General features: G+C 41.6%; 1 long non-coding RNA gene across 1 annotated transcript in view; it reads left to right on the top strand.

The window, feature by feature from the left end:
* LOC142426814 (uncharacterized) overlaps nucleotides 1-13,974 on the top strand; it is a 135,600-nt gene that overhangs the window by 111,205 nt on the left and 10,421 nt on the right. Inside the window, exon 3 of the long non-coding RNA XR_012779760.1 lies at nucleotides 8,717-8,810. This is a non-coding gene — a long non-coding RNA (uncharacterized LOC142426814). The remainder of the gene's footprint in view (nucleotides 1-8,716; nucleotides 8,811-13,974) is intronic.

The raw sequence follows: 13,974 nt of genomic DNA, 5'->3' as shown, positions 1-13,974 counted from the left end.
AGAACCCCACATTTCTTCTGCTTTTGGCTCTTAAACTATTTTAAAAACCCTCACTCACTGCAGTTAAGTCAATTCCAACTCAGAGTGACCGTATAGAGGGTTTACAAGGCTGTACATCTTTATGAGGAAAGGTAGCATTGTATTTACCCTGAAGAGTGGCTGGTGGATTTGAACTGTCAACCTTGCAGTTAGAAGTCCAATGCTTACTCAACAGAGCAACTAGAGACCTTTTGTCATATCAGTAGTATACTTTTCTATATTTTCTACTCTTCCCTTTCATTTTTACTTTCCTTTGTTTACATCTAACAGTGTATTAGTTTTATATTACTGCTCAAAAAATTACTACAAACTTGATGGAAAACAGCACATATTAAAAATTTCTCAAACATTTATTTTATTTAAAAAATCATCTTATTTGGGGCTCTTCCAGCTCTTTTAACAGTCCTTACATCAGTTATATCAAGCATATTTGTACATATGTTACCATCATTTCCAAAACATTTTCTACTTGAGCCCTTGGTATAAGCTCCTCTTTTTTCCTCTCTCTCCCCTCCCCTCCCAGCCCCATGCTGCTTGATCAATTATATATTGTTATTATGTTATATCTTACATGGTGTGTTGTTGTCTCCCTTCTTCCACATTTCTGCTATTCATCCCATTTGGGAGTAGTGATGGTTAGATATCCAACGTTGTGATGGGGTTCCCCTTTCTCCCCCTTCCCCTCCTTGGCTATCCCCTCCCTCTATGGTATAGTTAAACCCACTCCATTCCTGAGGGTTTTGTCTTTCCTGAATTCCATGTGTTGAGAACTCTTATCTGTACAGATGTGTGTTCTCCAGTCTAGTCAGATTTGTGAGGTAGAACTGGGTCATGGTGGTGGAGGGAGGCATTCAGGAACTAGAGGAATATGTGTTTCGTCGGTGCTATGCTACACCTTGGTTGAATTATCCCTTCTGTATAACCCTTCTGTGGGGGCGGATATCCAATTGTGTACAGATGGGCTTTGGGTCTCCACTATATAACCCTCATTCGCATCAATATAGTTGTTTGTTTTGGATCTTTTAATATCTGATACCTGATCCCATCAACACGCCATGATAACATAGACTAGTGTGCTTCTTCCATGTGGGCTTATTTGTTTCCCTGCTGGATGACTGCTTGTTTAACTTCAAGCCCTTAAGACCCCAGATCCTATATCTTTTGATAGTCGGGCACCATCCACTCTCTTCACATTTGCTTATGCACCCATTTTGTGTTAAGTGATAGTGTTGGGAAGGTCAGTATCAAAGAGTGCCAGGTTATTAGAAAAAAAGTGTTTTGTGTTAAAGGAAGAGAATACATTTATTATCTTATAGTTTTTATGAGTCAGAAGTCTGGCCATGGCTTAGCTGGGCCCACTGATCAGAGTTTCACAAGGCTGCAGTGAAGGTGTTGACTGGGCTGTGTTCTCATTTGGAGGCTCAGTTGATTGTTTGCTATCAACTTCATTTTAGATTGTGGGAAGAATTCAGAAATTATATGTCTGAGGGCCCTGATCTTTCCAGTGGATTCCTGGATTCTACCCACCATTCCCTGTCACTTGGACTTTCTCAGCATGACCACTTCCTTCATGAAGTCAGCAAGGAGAATCTCTTACTCCAGTCTATTAAGATAGAGTTTTACATGTAAACATGGTGGTGACAGCCCATCACTGTTGCCATGCTCCATTCGTTAGAAGGAAGTCTGTCAGAGGTCTTTCTAGTACTCAACGAGATGGGGCTATTGACAAAGTCATTGACACCAGTAAGTGGGAAATCTTAGAGGGCGACCTAAGGGTCTGTTTGCCATGCTTAGATGTTCAATTCATTGTAATGCTATAGGTTCTCTAGTGGATCATAGGTCCTATAGCTCCCATCAGTCCTATATGGATCCTAAAATAATATAGGTAGGCTTGAGAATAATGGGAACTCCAGAACACTTCATTGTGCTCAGGCAGAACTTTTACATGGATCAAGAGGCAGTTGTGTGAACAGAACAAGATAATAGTGCATGGTTTAAAATCATAAATGTGTGCATCAGGTTGTATCCTCTCACCATACTTATTCAACTTGTATATTGAAAAATTCATCAGAGGAGCTGACTTCTATGAAGAAGCATGTGGCATCATGATTGGAGGAAATGACACAGCTTTGCTGAAAGTGAGGAGAATTTGAAGAACTTGCTGATGAAGATCAAAAGTTGCAGCCTTCAGTGTGGATTACAACTTCATGTTAAGGAGACCACAATGCTCACAACTGGACCAATAGTTAACACCATGAAAAACGTAGAAGAGATTGTAGTTGTCAAAAATTTCATCTTGTTTGGTTCCACAATCAATGTTCATGGAAGCAGGAATCAAGAGATCCAATGGATGTGCTGTCCTGGGAAAATCTGCTGCACAAGGACTAATTTAGAGGACTTAGGTGTGCCTAACTCAACCCATGGTATTTTCACTTGCCCTGTATGAATGTTTACATTGGATACTGAACAAGGAAGACCAAAGAAGAATGGATGCATTTGAATTATGGTGCTGGAGAAGAATACTGAAAGTACTAGGACTGCCAAAAGGACAAACTGATTTATGTTGGAAGAAGTATGGCCAGAATGCTCTTTAGAGGCACTTTGGACATGTAGTCAGGAGCAACATTATGCTTTGTAAAGTGGAAGGTCAGTGAGAAAGAGGAAAGCCATCAATGAAATGGATTGGCACAGTGGATGTAACAATGGGCTCGGGTACAGAAACAGTTGTGAGGATGGCACAGGACCAAGCAGTGTTTCACTCTTGTGCACGGAGTCATTTTGGTCAGCACTCATTCGAGGGCACGGAACCAAAATAGGTCCTTTATGAATGATACACTGAATACACCCATGACCTTCATCTCCTTAATTACAGGAACAAGATACCAATATACCATGCCACATTTGGAATTTCTAGAAATATTACTGCAATAGAATATGAATTGAAGGTATTTACCTGGAAAAGTCTAGAAGCTAAGAAGTGTAGGAGAGATCAGCAGATTTAAACAAAAATGAGATAAAGTTGAGATAAGATTGGAGCAAGATAGAAAGGGTTGGAATAGCCAAAATGAGTAATGTGATAATAGTTGATTAAAGTGGAGGTAGAAAATGAATTGCCCATTAACAGTGAGAGCCTATCTTAGTTGTGTCAGGGTGAAATTCTAATGGCTCCAACTAGCAATTTTCAGTTTTCTAGGGTGGGTTTTGCTACAGAAATGCTGTGTAATTGGAAACTAGGATTAGAAAAAAAGAAAATTTTAATCAGTAAAGGGGATTGGCAAATAGGAACAATGGAAATTTAGAAAGTAAGAAATTTTAAATCTTATTGTTATTACAATTTGTCTTGTTTTGCTGAAGACAATTTTTTTTCTATTTTACCTTCTGAACTATTCCAGAAATATAATAGTAGAAAAATAATGTCACAGACATGATTTATTCAGTGAGATTTAATCAATATTGAATGTTCCCATAATTCCTCTAAAGACTCTTTCTATCCATTTTCCTTTTCTTTTTGAATAGCTAGCTGCACACAGTTTACTATTTGTGTGCCCTTTTCACTTTTGAATGAAGATTTAGAGTTTTCAGTTATCTTACCTGTTTAAATGGGTCAGTATGTACAATCTTAGAATGTCACTTAAAAAGAGAGACATCTTTAATATACTTATTAAAAAGTAGCAGGTATAAAGAAAGGAGATAAGAGTTGGAAAGACCTGCGAGACAGTGACTGATACTCAGATATTTTGTTGCAACATTAACGGCCTCATTTCAGAGCAAATATTAAACTGCTTTAATATCCATTTGAAAAACAATGAGCTCTTCTGTGGAGGAGTTAACTTGAAAGACAAAGGGAGCTCCTGTGTAGGACAGGCTACAGAGACAACTGTTCATTAGGGAATGTGAAGTCTGTCATGAAGTAATCCCCGCCCCATTCATTAGGCAGGCAGCTCCCCGTTCCCTGTGTGTCATGGGCACTCGGTGAGAATGGGCTCTGACGTGTGAACTACAGACCTTTCCCTAGATTTCTTAGGTTCTGGCCCCTGGTCTTTTTAATCTTTATATTTTCACTGAATTGGTGGAACCTCAAGGTAGAGTATAAAGTTCTCAGAGAGGATAAAGCAGAGACAAGCAAATACAGTCAAAATATATAACAATTCTACAGAAAGAAATCTAATATCTTTTGATAGCCGGGCACCTAGGAAGGAGGAGGAGTGGAAACCAGAAACCCAGGGAGAAAGCGGGATAGGCAACAGTTCATTGAATGAATTGCAACAGAGTTGTATCAGAATGTATATGAATGATTGAGTGTACAACTATGATCTGCTCTGTAAACCTTCAACTAAGTCACAATAACAAGATTTAAAAAAAGACTAAAGTTCCTTATCATTTTGAATCAATCTGCATTAATACCATTAATTTGCACTTCCTCTCGTGAGCAGCACTGTGCATGACACAGTGTATATTTGGTTGGAAGTGATGGAACTTTGAAGTCTCACATATCACTGTACCTGCAGCCACCCCTCAAATTTATACACTCAGTTTCTTTCCCACCTGCGATGTTTGATAGGTGGTCTGTCTGGTATTAGAAGCATTTAACCACCTAACCGTTATAAGCAAAAAAGAAGGGCTAGGTTACCTCCCACAGAAAACAAGTCCAAGCCACTACTGATACAGACTAGGTTGAAGGGGGAAACCTGGAGGTGACTTGGATCACCATAGACTCAGTCTATTGCTGGGACCTGTAGGAAAGTTATGTTTATAAAGTCTCTAAAGGCAAACAAGAGTCATTTTGTTACTGTCCTGAAGGTCTGGATTTTGGTTATACATCATATGCCGATTGTTAACATAGTATAATATTTTTCTATCTGTATAGTAATGTATTATATCTCTTTTATTTTTTAATCATTTTTTAGGGGCTCATACAACTCTTATCACAATCCATACATACATCAATTGTGTAAAGCACATTTGTACATTCATTGCCCTCATCATTCTCAAAACATTTGCTCTCCACCGAAGCCCCTGGCATCAGTTCTTCATATTTTCCCCTCCCTCTCTGCTCCCCTCCCCCTCATGAACCCTTGATAATTTATAAATTATTATCTTGTCATATCTTGCCCTGTCTGACATCTTCCTTCACCCAATTTTTTGTTCTCCATCCCCCAGGGAGGAGGTCACATGTAGATCCTTGTAAACAGTTGCCCCTTTCCAACACACTCTCCCTCTACCCTCCCAATATCACCATTCACACCACTGGTCCTGAAGGGATCATTCTCCCTGGATTCCCTGCATTTCCAGTTTCTATCTGTACCAGTGTACATCCTCTGGTCTAGCCAGATTTGTAAAGTAGAATTGGGATCATGATAGTGGGGGAGGAGCAAGCATTTAGGAACTAGAGGAAAGTTGTATGTTTCATCGTTGCTACATTGCACCCTGACTGGCTCGTCTCCTCCCCGAGACCCTTCTGTAAGGGGATGTCCAGTGGCCTGCAAATGGGCTTTGGGTCTCCACTCCACACTCTCCCCCTCATTCACTACGATAAGATTTTTTGTTCTGATGATGCCTGATACCTTTGACACCTTGTGATCGCACCGGCTGGTGTGCTTCTTCCATGTGGACTTTGTTGCTTCTGAGCTACATGGCCGCTTGTTTACCTTCAAGCCTTTAAGACCACAGATGTTATATCTTTTGATAGTCGGGCACTGTCTGCTTTCTTCACCACATTTGCTTACTCACCGCTTTGTCTTCAGCTGTTGTGTAAGGAAAGTGAGTATCATAGAATGCCAATTTAATAGAAGAAAGTATTCTTGCATTGAGGGAGTACTTGAGTGGAGGCCCAATGTCCTTCTGCTACCTTAATACTAAACCTATAAATATATGCACATAGATCTATTTCCCCATCCTCATATATAAATATATTTACATATGTGCATGCCTTTATTTAGACCTCTATTAATGCCCTTTGCCTCCTAGCTCTCTCCTTTATTTCCTTTGACTTTCCTCTTGTCCCACTATTATGCTCAGTCTTCATTTGGGTTTCAGTAATTCCTCTTGGTTACATTACCCTTGATCACACCCTACCAGGCCTCCTACACCCTCTTCACCTATTGGATCACTTGTTGTTCCCTTGTCCCTGAGTTTGTTAACACCACTACCTTTTCCCCCCTCTCCCCCTCTCCCACGTGCTCCCGGAACTGTCAGTCGCGTTGTTTTCTTCTCCAGATTGTTCATCCAGACTATCTTATTTAGACAGGCCTGTGGAGATAATAACTTGCACAAAAATAGGACAGAGCAAAACCAAGCAACAATATACAACAAAAAAACAACTACTACAACATCAAACCAGTAACAAAAAAACAAAACAAAACACAGGAAATAAAGCTTGTAGTTAGTTCAAGGACTGTTTGTTGGCCTTTAGGAGTGTTTTCCAGTCCAGTCTGTTGGGGCACCACACCCTGGCCCCAAAGTCCACCGTCAGCATTCCCTGGGGACCTCACTGCTCCATTCCCTTGCTATTCTGTTGCACCCTCTTAGTGTTTTGCCTCGGTGTGGCAAGATCAGATTGGGTGCAATTCTCACACTGTGTCCCCGGTGTTGTCCCCTGTAGGGCTGTGCATCAGTGAGGGATGTCATGTCTCATAGTAGGGCCTGCCAGGTGTTCCTCTCTGTGGACTGGCTGCTCTAATTGGAAACATCATCCTCAGGTCGTGGTGGGCCAGGATGTGTTCCACACTCCCCTCCTCCCCCTTCATCTGCTCCTGTGTGCTCCAATCAGATATGTCCCTCTTCCAGAGCTGCAGATTCAAGGCTGTCCTTTGAAATAAATTCTTCTGGGGGGGGGAGGGGCAGGTGTGGCTATTACTTTCTTTTGAGTCCTTGGTATCAGCCTTTTTTCCTCCCTTCTCCCCTCTCCACCCTCATAGCACCTCTGATAGATTGCACATTGTTATTATTTTCATTTCTCCCTCCGACTGCTGTCTCCCTTCCCCATGTTTTCTGTTGCTCCCCCCCCCTGTAGAATGGTGTATGGTTATGTGTTGATCATTGCAATTGGTCACCCCTTTCTCCCTTCCTCTACCCCTCTTCCTCCTACCCTTCTGGCATCACTATTCCCACTCCTGTTCCTGGATTCTGTGTGTCGTGAGCTCCCATCCCTTTCTATACCTGTGTACATGCTCCAGTCTAGTCTGAATTGAGAAGCAGCACTGGGGTCATAGTAGTGGGGGTGAGGAAGCCTTAAGGAACCAGAGGAATATAGTGTGTTTCATCGATGCTTTACTGCACCCTGGTGACTCATCCACTCCCTGTGGACCCTCTGTGGGGAGTTTGTTCTACTGTCTACAGTTTGGCTTTGGATCTCCGCTCCAACTCCCCTTGTTCTCAACAATATGTTTTTGTTTGTTATGTGTCTGCTGATGCTTATTACCCGGTCCGAGTCATGGGCTTTTAAGATTTACTAAAGTAAGATGTAAAACATTGTCTTTGTGAACCGTGTTATGAAAACTGACCTTAGTGTCTACCAAGATAATGGTCCTGGTCCCCGAGGCTGATCGACTCTTTCTTCAAGGTGACATACAGAAAGCTTATTTCATGTGTTGAAACACTGTCCTCAGTTAGTAGAAATTTTGCTGCAAGTGAATCCTGTGTAGGCTACATAACATGGGAAAACAAATGCCGCAGCCTAGGAGAATGTTCATCAGATCATAGTGTTGTCAAGAAAACCTATGTGAAGGAGCTCAGAGAGCAGCAGACTCTGAAACAGATCATGATTTTAATAGTTTGACAGGCAGAAAAGAAAAGGCTCTGAACCTTAGGTTCTGCTGTGGTGTATGTAAAAGGCAACTTTGAGGATCTTTTCTAGCACTTGATATTTGATTATTGAATAAAGGTGACACTGGTTCCCTAGAAGTGTCCATTCCCCCCAAGTGTGTTTAATCCATCTAGCAACAGGCATCATGAAATTCACTAAAGTAAGGCACCCTAAAGTATTAGGGACTTCTAGGTAGAAATCTCACATAACAAATACATAGATAAACGAGGTAAGCATATTTTCTGAAAGGCATAGAATTATATAGGACTCTGGCATCACTTTATTCTCCAAATATTTATTAGGTTCTTAAAAAGATCATCAAGATTCATAATTAACTAGAGGACTCTCTCTTTCACTCCCATCAAGTGGATACCGACTCATGGCAACCCTATAGGACAGGGTAGAACTACCCCTGTGGGTTTCCAAGATGGTAACTCTTTATGGGCGTAGAAAGCCTCATCTCTCTCCTAAGGAGGGGCTGGTGGGTTTGCTCACTGTGAGGTTTGTACAGCCCAACATATAGCCATTATCCCACCAGGGTTACTAACTAGAGGGTAGTGTATTTATTTATTTATTTGATTTATTATGTGTCAGGCATACTTCTGGGCACTGAGGCTTCAAAGGAGAACACACCATTATTCCTGTCCTCCACTGAGAGACCAATTCCAACAATGTGATTAAGGCTATGTTGTTAGGAGCCATTTAGCCAGTTCCAACTCATACAACAGAACAAATGTGCCAGGTCCGGAGCCATGCTCACAATCATTGCCATGTTAGAGCACATCACCGCAGCCATTGTGCCAGTTCGTTTTGTTGAGATTCCTTTTACTGAGCTCTGCTTTACCAGTAAAAAAGCCTAACGTCCTTTTTCAGGGACTGGTTTCTCCTGACGACATGTCCAGAATACTTGAGAGGCGGTCTCTCCATCGTTGCTTCTAAGGAGCATTCTGGCTGTACTTCTTCCAAGGTAGGTCTGTTATTTTTTTGGGGCAGTCTATGGTGTGTTTAATATTCTTTCCCACCACCATAATTCAAATTATTTTTTGATTTTCCTTATTCATTGTCTAGCTTTTGCATGCATAGAGGTGATCGAAAATACCATGTCTTTGGTCCGACACACCTTTTAACCCTTTAAGAAGATCTTTTGCAGCAATGTGCCCAATGCAATATATCTCCTGACTGCTGCTTCCATGGGTGTTGATTGTGGATTCAAGTGAAATGACCCTGCAGTTTCAATCTCGTCTCCATTTATCATGAAGTTCCTCATTTGTTCGGTTGAGAGGATTTTTGTGTTCTGTATCTGGAGGTTTAAACCACAGTGGAGGCTGTAGTCTCTAGTCCAGATTATAAGTCCTCTAAGCCCTTTTGGCTTTCATCAAGCCAACTGGTTCTGTCTGCATATTTCAGGTTGTTCGTGAGTCCTTGTCCAATCTTGATATCATATTCTTCTTCATAATGCCCGACTTCTCAAATTACTTGCTCAGCACTCACATTGAATAAGTACAGTGAAAGGATGCAATCCTGGCACACACCTTTTCTGATTTTAAAACACATAATATTTCCTTGTTCTGTTTGAACAACTGCCTCTTGGTCTGGTCTATGTACAAGTTCCACATGAGCAGATTGAATTGTTTTGGAATTCCCCTTCTTCCCAAGGCTATAGAAGCAGAAGGAAAAATGATGCCAAGAAAGTACAATAGCGGAGGCTCTTGACTGTTCCTGGAAATGCTTGAAAAGGTTTCTTAAAGAAGATAACACTTGAGTAGATTCTTGAAAAAGTAATTCGCTTCCCTGGGGGCTGGGGGGATAAAAATATTATAGTCTGAGGAGACAGCATATGAGAAAATATATGAAGGTGAGAAGCAGACAGGTTATATATTAAAGATAGGCAGGGGCAGAGATCCCCAGAAGGTCTTTTACTTCCCTGCCCTTAGACTTGGAATTGAGTAGGTGGATAGAGGGGTTCTTTGAAGAGGTTTTCTTCAAAAGTCAGACTAGAGGGTGGGCAATGTCAGCGTCTGTGTGACGCTGCTCCTCTGCCAGGAACGACCACTGTGCAGAACACAGCAGGCAGGGGTGGAGTGAAGACATCATAAAATCAAAAAACAAGTTTGTGAAAATGGAGTGAATGGATTAGAATACAAAATATAAGCTTTATGTTCTCAACATAAGCTCCAAAAAGGACATTTGCTTGGTAAAGTGAAGGATAGGTGAGAAAGAGGAAGACCTTCAACAAGATGGATTGACAAAGTAGCTGCAACGATGGGTTTAACCATCGCAGAACAACTGTGAGGCTGGCACAGCACTTTGTTGTAGATTATGTTGCTGTGAGTCGGAACTGACTCAAGGGCACTTAGCGACAGCAACAACAACAACAAAGAACCAAGAATTCTGGAAATGTAACCATGCCAATCAATATTTTTGTTTTATTAACTAAAGAAAAATGTGTACCCTTTAAGGGCTTTATTTTTGTTTTCTTAATGAGAAAGCAAAACAGAAGTCAGATTGGACCAAATCAGGACTGTCAGGTAGATGCCTGATGATTTCTTATGAATATTTGCAAATTTGCCCTTGTTTGTTGAAAAGAAAGCAGGAGTACTATTGTGATGAATAGGATTTTCTGGCTAAGTTTTCCTGAGCATTTAAAAAAAATTATTGGGGCTTATATAGCCCTTATCACCATCCATCCATCCATCCATCCATCCATCCATCCATCCATCCATACATCCATCCATCCATCCATCCATCCATCCACCCATCCATTGTGTCAAGCACATTTGTACACCTGTTGCCATCATCATCCTCAAAACATCTTCCTTCTACTTGAGTCCCTGGTATTGGCTCTTCATTTCCTTCCCTCCCTTCCCTACCCTCCTCCCTCATGAACTCTTGACAATTTATGAATTGTTATTATTTTTTCATTTCTTACACTGACCAATGTCTTCCTTCACCCACCCCTCTCTTGTCCGTTCTCCTGGGAGGGGGTTATATGTAGATCATTGTAATTGGCTTCCCATTTATTCTCCCACCTTCCCCTCCCCCTCCTGGCATTGCTACTCTCATTATTGGTCCTGAGAGGTTTATCTGTCCTGGTTTCCCTGTGTTTCCAGCTCATATATGTACCCATGTACATGCTCTAGTCTAGCTGTATTTTTAAGGTAGAATTGGGGTCATGACAGTGGGGGGAGGAAGTATTAAAGAACTAGAGGAAGGTTGTATGTTTCATTAGTGCTATATTGCACACTGACTGGCTCATCTCCTCCCCACGACTCTTCTGTAAGGGGATGTCCAGTTTCCTAAAGATGGGTTATGGGTCTCCACTCCTCACTCTTCCTTATTCACAATGATATGATTTTTTTTTGTTCTTTGATGCTGGATACTTGATCCTTTTGACACCTCGTGATTACACAGGTTGGTGTGCTTCCTCCATATGGACTTTGTTGCTTCTCAGCTAGATGGTTGCTTGTTTACCTTCAAGTCTTTAAGACCCCAGCTGCTATATCTTTTGATAGCTCGGCACCATCAGCTTTCTTCACCACATTTGCTTATGCACCCATTTTGTCTTCAGCAATCGTGTCAGGAAGCACAGCATCATGGAATTCCAGGTTATTAGAACAAAATGTTCTTGTGTTGAGGGAGTACTTAAGTAGAGGTCCAAGGTGATTTAAAAAATAATATTTTTATTGACATATCTTACTCAATCCAATATATCCATTCCCTTCCCATCCAGATCTGTTCAATCCTGGAAGAAATTGGGGCTATACAATCATCAACGTCCTTCTCCTTCCTATCTCCCCCCACCCCCACCCCCTGCCTCAATTCCTGTACCCTCACGGAACCCTTAATCCTGTCAGTGTCTCTGAGGGGTCATGTATCTTGACTACCATGTGCCAAGAGATCTTAAATGTACAAATGAACGTATTCAAGTCTAACATGGCCAATGAGGTAGATCATGTATGGACCATAGTAATGGAGGAAATCTTAAAGAACTAGAGGATAGTTATGTAGTTCATTAGCACCACACAGCATTTATCCTCCCCTCTGTGAGGCCCTTTAAAGAAGGACTTTCCAGTTGTCTTGCTGGTAGACTCTGGGTCTCCACTACACCCAGTCCTCTTCATATCAATTTGGATGCATGCTTTTTGAACTTCTGATACCTCTTCCCGTCAACACCTCATAATCACACAGCCTGGTGTGTTTCTTGCATGTGGGCTTTGTTGCTTCCCCACTAGATGGCTGCTTGTTTAACTCCAAGCTTTTAAGACTCCAAGATGCTATAGCTTTTGATAGCTGGGCACCATCAACGTTCTTCACCATATTTTCTTAGGCACACATTTTGTCTTCAGCAGTCGTGTCTGGGAGGTAGGTGTCATACAGTGCCATAGTATTAGACCAAGCCATTCTTGTACAGCAATAAGATTTAAGTAGAGGTCCAAAATCCACCTGCTTTCTTGTTGCATTAACATATATATATATATACATACAGACAAATACGCACATATTCACACACACGCACACACACACATATAAATATATGTTGTTTTCCTCTTACTCCACTACTATGCTTGCCTTTAATTCACCTCTCAATACTTCCCCTCAGATACACTTTGATAGATCAAACATGCCCAGAAAAGCTATACCCTTCTTGTGTCCAGTTTAGAACTCTTGCTCTTCCCCTGTACCCATCATTGTTGGCTCCCCACTCATCCCCCTCCCCTTTACCTCTCCTGTGCCCCAGGAACTGCCAGTCTAGCCACTGTCTCCAAAAGACTGCCCATCCTGCATTTCTTGAAAAAATGAACCCCCAACCCCCAAAACAAACTAATGATAAAGTAAAATAAAAGAAAACAAAACAAATACACCCACATACAAATAGCCAGCAGACTAACAGTATTATGACCTAGGTCCACATTCGTGTCTAAAAGGCAAGCTTCCCATAGGTCCATGTTGCTATTCGCTCAGTACAGGATGGAGTGGTTTCCTGTCCTCCCTTGAATTTTAGTCTTAGACTTTCAGTGAGTAACCCCCAACCAGTTCAGATGGGGTGCCAAGTGCTGCCCTCTGAGTCAGAAGTCCACATTTGGGGTTCTTTGGAGAATTCGTGGCTTTGCTCTCATCTCTGGTCTGTTGCCCTTCTCTCCTACTCTCCCCTCATATGGGCAGGTCAGACCAGCCACCCTCCCTGTATTTTCAGGGCTGTCTTGTGCTGTGTCTTCAGGGTTGTTTGGGTAAAGTGATGCTTCGTCTCCTGTCACAAGTCCTTCCTGTCAGGGTCTTTATCTCATTGCTTAAAATTTCCCCAGAAAGCTCTGATCTTGTCTGCAGCTGATCTAATTGTTCGGGCACCAATTGAGTGGAAAGTTTGCCAATTTAACACTTTCAGAGTTGTGTATACTGAATCAATTGAGACTGTTGCCTATTATTTATGATGCTAATTGTTGGTCCTTCTTAATTAGGGCAAGAACAAGATTGTTTCCTCACAAAAGGAAAATGACTGTAGTCATTTTGATCATAAATGATGGAGTCTGGCCCCGAGGCAGAATACCGCATGGGATTAGTCCAGGATTCTGGATGTTTTGGATTACTGCTTCATTTATTACTTGAGTTAAGCCAGCTTTGGGGTAGAGACCTACATGTTCAGTTTTGGACATCTTGAGTTTGAGGTTCTGTGGAACAGCTGGGAAGAGATGATAGTGAAGTTATTGGTAAAGTAAGGCTGAGGTTCAGGAGAGAAATCATGTTGAAGTAACTTTGAAGTCCAGGAGCGAGACAATATATTTTAAAGTCATTAGTGCATAGATGTTTTTGGGGCCATGAATATGCAGATGGTTGCTTAGCAAAGTGTGTCTTCAGAGAAGAGGAATAAAGATCAACCTATGAAATCCCAACCAATGGCTCAGGTGGTAAGGAAGAGACAAAGTGCAGAGCTGAGAAGGAATGATGGGAAAGGAAGAAGGAAAATCCAAAGGAAGTGGTACCAGAAAAACCATGGAAGTAGGTAATTCCTAGCAGGTGGCACTGGCTAATAGGATCATGTGCTATTGAGGAAACACGTTTGGAGATGACTCTGGATTTGGCCAACACAACACCAAGAGTGGAGCCAGAACAGTTTTATTGGTATGGTAAGGACA

The sequence above is a fragment of the Tenrec ecaudatus genome, chromosome 14 (assembly GCF_050624435.1).
Source record: "Tenrec ecaudatus isolate mTenEca1 chromosome 14, mTenEca1.hap1, whole genome shotgun sequence".
Taxonomy (NCBI): Eukaryota; Metazoa; Chordata; class Mammalia; order Afrosoricida; family Tenrecidae; genus Tenrec; species Tenrec ecaudatus.
The sequence above is the reverse complement of the archived record's forward strand: the minus strand, read 5'-3'. Positions and strand labels throughout refer to the sequence as shown.